Source organism: Zingiber officinale, chromosome 7B (assembly GCF_018446385.1).
Source record: "Zingiber officinale cultivar Zhangliang chromosome 7B, Zo_v1.1, whole genome shotgun sequence".
Classification (NCBI taxonomy): domain Eukaryota; kingdom Viridiplantae; phylum Streptophyta; class Magnoliopsida; order Zingiberales; family Zingiberaceae; genus Zingiber; species Zingiber officinale.
This window is the reverse complement of record NC_055999.1, coordinates 23,912,405-23,918,887: the sequence shown is the minus strand read 5'-3', so window position 1 is coordinate 23,918,887 and position 6,483 is coordinate 23,912,405.

The window sequence follows — 6,483 nt, the reverse complement described above, 5'->3', positions numbered from 1 at the left end:
TCATTTTCCAAGTACTTAGGAAGGAAAATATCAAAATGTAGTAGCATTTAATAGACATATAATCAGTAACAAAATTGTTAAACTATTCTTGGAACTCAAAAATCAATACCTTGATAGTTATAGAGGAATTGGAAGAAATAATCAATCATGGCATAAGAAATCAACAAGAACAGTAAATCTTCAAGATAGCCAATACCTTGTAGGCAACATAACATGGAGAACATTGGTTTGGTTAAGCAAACAAGCATTACTATTTGTTAAGTTCATAGCTTGGCTAGCGTATCATAGATTATTAGATTATGCAATTTGGATTTGATATAAAAATGTGCCATCCCAATATGAGTTAATAATAAGTCTGGGGAATTTCATTTTTATATGGATATATCGATAACAAGCTTCGGAAGTAATTAATTTAAACAACAAATATAAAAGCAGCAAACATTGTGGAATATGAAATATAGTAGAAGCGTCTAATATTATCTTTCCATTATCTCTAATCTATATAGCAGTTCTTGTCCATGACTAGTTCTGTAAGAAGTGTTTGGCATATGTTATCCCACATTGTGTAAGAGAGGAAAACTAATGTAGCTAGCAGCATTTGTTGTCCAGCACTGAGGAAAAAAGATGTGGTGTATGGCAAGCAACCAGGAGTAAAAACTCATCATCACAATATGGTATCAGTCATTGTTCAAATCTCTTTCCATATTGGTCGGTATATTAAAATTTACTTACAAGAAGTTAGAAGAAAGCATAAATAAACTACACAGGTCGATGTCGTTAAAAGAAATACCACCTAATTATATGGTTCAACTATTCAAAGACAATCATTTAACCGACACAATAGACACACTACAAGAAATTTTAGATTTAACCACACCTAATAGACAACAGTTTTTCGAGAAACTGTTGTCTTTTTGCCATTTAACAACGGTTTTATTGAAAACCGTTGTTGTTCATCATAATTTTTTTTAAATGACAACGGTTTTTAAAAAATTGTTGTCTAATGTATGTCAAAGACAATGATTTTTAAAAAACTGTTGTCTAATGTATGTCAAAGACAACGGTTTTAAAAAACTATTGTCTTTTAGCGTTGCTTACATGATAATATACAACAGTTTTATTAAACTGTTGTCTATTGAATATTGTTGAATCCCAAAAAATAATAGTTTTTTTTAACTTCACGAAAAAAAACTCATGAACAAAAACCTAAAACCCATTTCTCCGAGACTCTTCCACGAACAAAAACCTAGCTCCGACTCCTCCTTCGCGACTCCTCTATGAAAGACGCTCCTTGTTTCTCTCGCTGCTTTGCTCGTAAAGTGTCGGTGCATTGATAAGAAATTTGAGATATCTACAAGAAAATTGAGATTTTACAACACTTAAAAGACAACGCTTTTTTTAAAAAGCGTTGACTTTATTTGTTTAACAACGCTTTTAGTGAAAAGCGTTATCTATCTCTTTATTTTCTAACTAATAGACAACGTTTTCTTAAAAATCGTTGTCTATTATTGATTTTTGTGGGTCAAAGACAACATTTTTTGAAAAACATTGTCTATTATCAATTTTTTAGTGTCTATGACAATGATTTTTAAAAGCATTGTCTATTGTCAAGTTATCATCTCAATCTGGGATGTTATGAACCGTTGGATCAAGTAAGAAGTAATAAAACCCTTGGTTTCACTCGGCACCTACCTATAATCTGGACCGTTGATCCATATCTAAAATAATCTGGACCGTTGATCCAGATCTGAAATAATCTGGACCTTTACTTCATCAAGAATGAGATCAAGCCACCCATCCTTCTCATGATTAAATCTGACCCCACATCTCCTCTCCTCACAGATGGACGACCCAGATGAAAGAGAAAACCTTCCTTTATCTTCTCTCACGCGGAAGCACAATAGTTGGCTCGGGCTTTACTCATCCTCGCGTTTTCCTTTCTCCCCCGATGCCCCTTTCTCTCTTCCTTGATTTCTCCAACGGCGACGAACGACGACGAGTGTCGGCGGCTACGAGCGATGGTAAAGACATCTCAGATCGTGCTCAACTCATTGGAGGGGTTCTCCGACATTTTTCACCCTTCCGTGGCTACCGTGTTGCTCTCGCCAACGCGGGTTGCAAGGGCTAGGGTTCCACAGCAAGCAGCGGCAGGGCGAGCTTCGATCTTCATCCCATCGAAGTTGGTTCTTTGGTGTGTTCTTCACCTCCAGGCGTTTCTCAGACTTCTCTGTCTTTCTGGGGTTCAGACGGGCAAAGGAAGAAGAAGGCGGCGGGGGCACATTCGGAACCGTCCAAGCTCGTCATCAAAGGGGTCATCGCCAGGGGCACATTCGGAACCATCCATCGCAGCGTCTACGACGGCATGGACGTCGCCGGTGAGCCGTAACCTAACATTTCTGACAAACAATTAGGGCTTTGCCTTCACGATGCCATCCTGACTGCTTGAAATCTCCCCTTTTTGTTTTCTAAAGATTGTTTCATTAATTCAATTTCTTTAGAATGCTTGCTTCCCTTTTTCTCTGCACTAAAGAGTAGAATCACCAAGATCAGTGTTCAATCTGACTTTGAACTCTCATCATCTATCATCGTATCTTTTCCTAGTTAATCTATTCTTCTACAAAAGTATTTATTACTTTCAAATGGATCATCACTAAATCTACCGTTGTTCATTAACAAAAAAAAATTCATTGGTTTATTACATTTTGCATTAATGATACCATGAGATTGTTAGGTGTCTCTACTTTCACTATGGTTTGGTATGCTCAAGTTGGTTACATATATAAAAAGTTGCTGATTGTGGTAATCAGAAAGCTCCAAGGGACTTCATTGGAGGTTGGTGTTTTTCCCGTGACATTTGTTGGATCAGTTGTCTTCTCACTTGTACTTTCATGTGAACCTGGCTAAAATAATGAGGTGTTGGTCTTGTGATATCTTTTGAAGGAAGAACAAAATGCAGTAATGAAACCGGAATGAGTTATAATTGGGCAATTGCGATGAGTTATAATTTTTTTTGTGGGGTTTGGAATATTCTTTATTTGCCTTTTTCTTTTCATATCTGCTTTACACTTTAACCATGATGTTTCTTATTACACACTTTCTTAGCGCACACAACACGATCACATATCTACTCCTGTTCCTCATCCATCATTGAAATTCCTTGATCGAGTACCAAAGCAGCATGTCATTTGCCTTTCATTTTCTGCTAATGTAATTTAGGCTAGGCTAGCTTTCCTTTATATAGGTTTTAGTTGATACAATTTCTTTAGTTTAATTCCATGTAATGCTTGTTAGTTTAGTGATTTATGTTCCAATGATGTTTGTTCTTTATTTGAATGCAATTAGTTTAGGTTTTGTTACAAGCTCTAGTTTTTGTTTCACTAGATGTTTACTTGATATGTTTACTTTCCATGCTCTAGGTTAGATTGGATCAAAAATCCAGACTACGAACAAGTGAGTTTCCTATTTCCCTTGCAAATTGTTGACATGCATATATAGTTTGTCATTGGATGATTATCTCATCTGTAATAATTCTTTTAAGAATTCAGTCTGCTCAAATGTTTGTTATCTTGAATCTGTTAGTTCTTTTATTTTTCTAGAAGTTGTGTAAGCATACTGAATTGGTTTATATTTTGAATCTTATTTTTTCTCCTATTTCATATTTCATGTCTATTATCGGATACTTGAATTATCCGAATAGGTGTCTATTTCTAATTTGTAATATATATCTTTATTTGAATAGGTGTCCTCAAGAGTATTGGGAAGAATGCCGACAAGCTAAAAAAATGGAGAGACTTTAACAAATTAAGGAGCACTATGAGCCGCAATCCCTCCTCTTCACCGACATCTAAGTAGAAAATCTCGTGTTATATTGTTCTACCTTTGTTTTAATAGTGTTATCATTTTGTTGGTTACTTATGAAATTTTGTTGGTTGCTTATGAAATTTTTCAGAATGTTATAGATATTATTTTTGAATGTTAGAAAATTGTATATTAAATTTTATTTTGAAATTTAGTATTTTGAATGATTTATAATATTGGAAAATTGTGTATTAATTTTTTTTTATTTTTTATCTAAAAAAGACAACGGTTTTTCACCGTTGTCGTAGATAGTTTAAAACTGTTGTTGAAGACCCTGTTATTAAAGGTAGACGCTCAAACACCACGGTGAAAAACTGTTGTCGTTGAATGAAAAGACAACAGTTTTTCACTGTTGTAAAACTGTTGTCTTTGCCTCCAAAGACAACGGTTAAAAATTGTTGTCTTTGGGCACCCCTTTTAACAACACGACATTTAACAACAGTCCGAAAGGGGCTACGACAACGGTGAAAAACCGTTGTTGTTAGGTTTTTTTCTTGTAGTGACATTTCAATTGAATTATTGCATTATGGGAGTGAAGTAATAATCCTTTAACATGACAGACATAATATGTCTTTATAACAAATCTGTTAGCAGCAACACATAAAAGCAATATAAGAATGAGAAGTAATACAAGAAGATGCAATTTATGAAGAAGAATACAAGAAGACACAATAGGGCTTTATAACAATGCAATTTATCTTTCATCTCAACTTAAACAAATTCTTAGTGCATAGCTCAAAATAGAAGTAATACAAGAAGAAATAAGAAGAACCACATAAAAGCAAATTCAGCAGGGAGACGCATGATAAGTAGTACACGAGACTTAAAATAAATAAATAAATAAAAACTCAGTAATCTTAATCCTCAGTAATCTCTTTGCATGAGCTGCCATAGTGTCCATAAGAATGAGGAGAACCCTAAATTCTACAATATTGTCAAGCTCCTCGATGCCCCATTTCCTGCAAAAGGCAACAACTTGTTAGGCATTTTAATTGCAAAGAAAATAAAGAGAGAATGAAGACAAACGACAGTTATATTACAACAAGAAAAAATATGATAACAAAATAGATCAGTAAATAAAATTTACACACTGGTAAAACAATAGATTACACTTAATTATTGTCAATCCATGTCCCATCACAGTCTTCATGAACGCATGATGGTTCATTTTCATCTATGTCGTCAACGCCCATTGATTCCATTGATAGAAACCCTCTTGTAGAACTTTGATAGTGGATTGTAGCATTTTCCAACTCATCACCATTTGTGTATTCCATGTAATCCCTAGTAGGAGTGGCAAGTACAACATGTCATGCAGGATCTTGAGGATCTTCAATGTAGAATATTTACTTTGCTTGACTCCCCAAGATAACAGAGTCTGATTGAAATCCAATTCTGTTGAGGTTTACCAATGTGAAATCAAGTTCATCAACTTTAAAACTGTTATTATTCTCAACCCAATTACACTTAAACATCGGAACTTGAAAATTGTGATAATTAAGTTCCCAAATTTCTTGAATAACTCCATAGAAAGTCATGCCCGACACAATTGGATTTTTATCCTTTGCACTAGCAACTTGCATTGTCTTTGCAACTAAGCTTACTCCGGGGTTTTAAACAGCTCATGTATCATCGCACTCTTTTGTATGATAAGTAACTCCATCAATCAAATAACTAGAGTACTTCAACACTTGATTGCTAGGTCCATGCGCTATCCATTTCAATCTTTCTGATATTTGGCAGTTGGACTTGTCAACTGCTCTCACATGATCACGTAACCAACCAATAAACGTCCGGTTATGCTCATCTTATAGCCACTTTTTGGACTTGTCTTTATGAGGAAAGCTTGAGTTCAAAAATTCCACGTGCTCCCTAATGAAATGATTACGAATAAGTTAACTAATAGAATACTAATAAGTTAATTAGTAGAACGTAAGAATAGTGCAATAAAATATTAATAAGTAAGAGAATTGCTTGATATAAGGATCAACGTCAACATCATTTTCCAAGACATAACGATGTGCTTGATGCAACTCATCATGACAAGTTGAGTATATTACTGAGCTAGATAGAGGCCTAGTCAGTTGTACTCGTCGATGCCTTGATGGGATCCCAATTGTATGCACACTAGACATGTAATCCGAGCAAAATTCCACAGCCTCTTCAGCAATATAACATTCGGACACCCTTCAGGATGATTATGATTTCGCACATACCCTTTCAAGATCTTCATGAATCTTTCAAATGGGTACATTGCCTATACCAAACCGGTCCACACAATTTGACCTCCCATATAAGATGAACTATTAAATGAATCATTATATCAAAAAAGATGGGGGGAAATATTTTTCAAGCAAACACAATAGTGTCACAATCTCTCTTTGCAAATCATTCAATTTCGAGACATCTATCACTTTATTGCATAGCACGTTGAAGAAGCCACAAAACCGATTGATAGTATCTCTAACATATTTAGGCAAGACACCACGGATGGCGACTGGAAGCAATTGTTGCATCAAAGTGTGATAGTCGTGTGACTTAAGGCCAACAAGTTTCAAGTCTTTCATCGACACCAAATTTTTAACATTGGATGAATATCCTGTGGGGACCTTTATTCCAAACAAA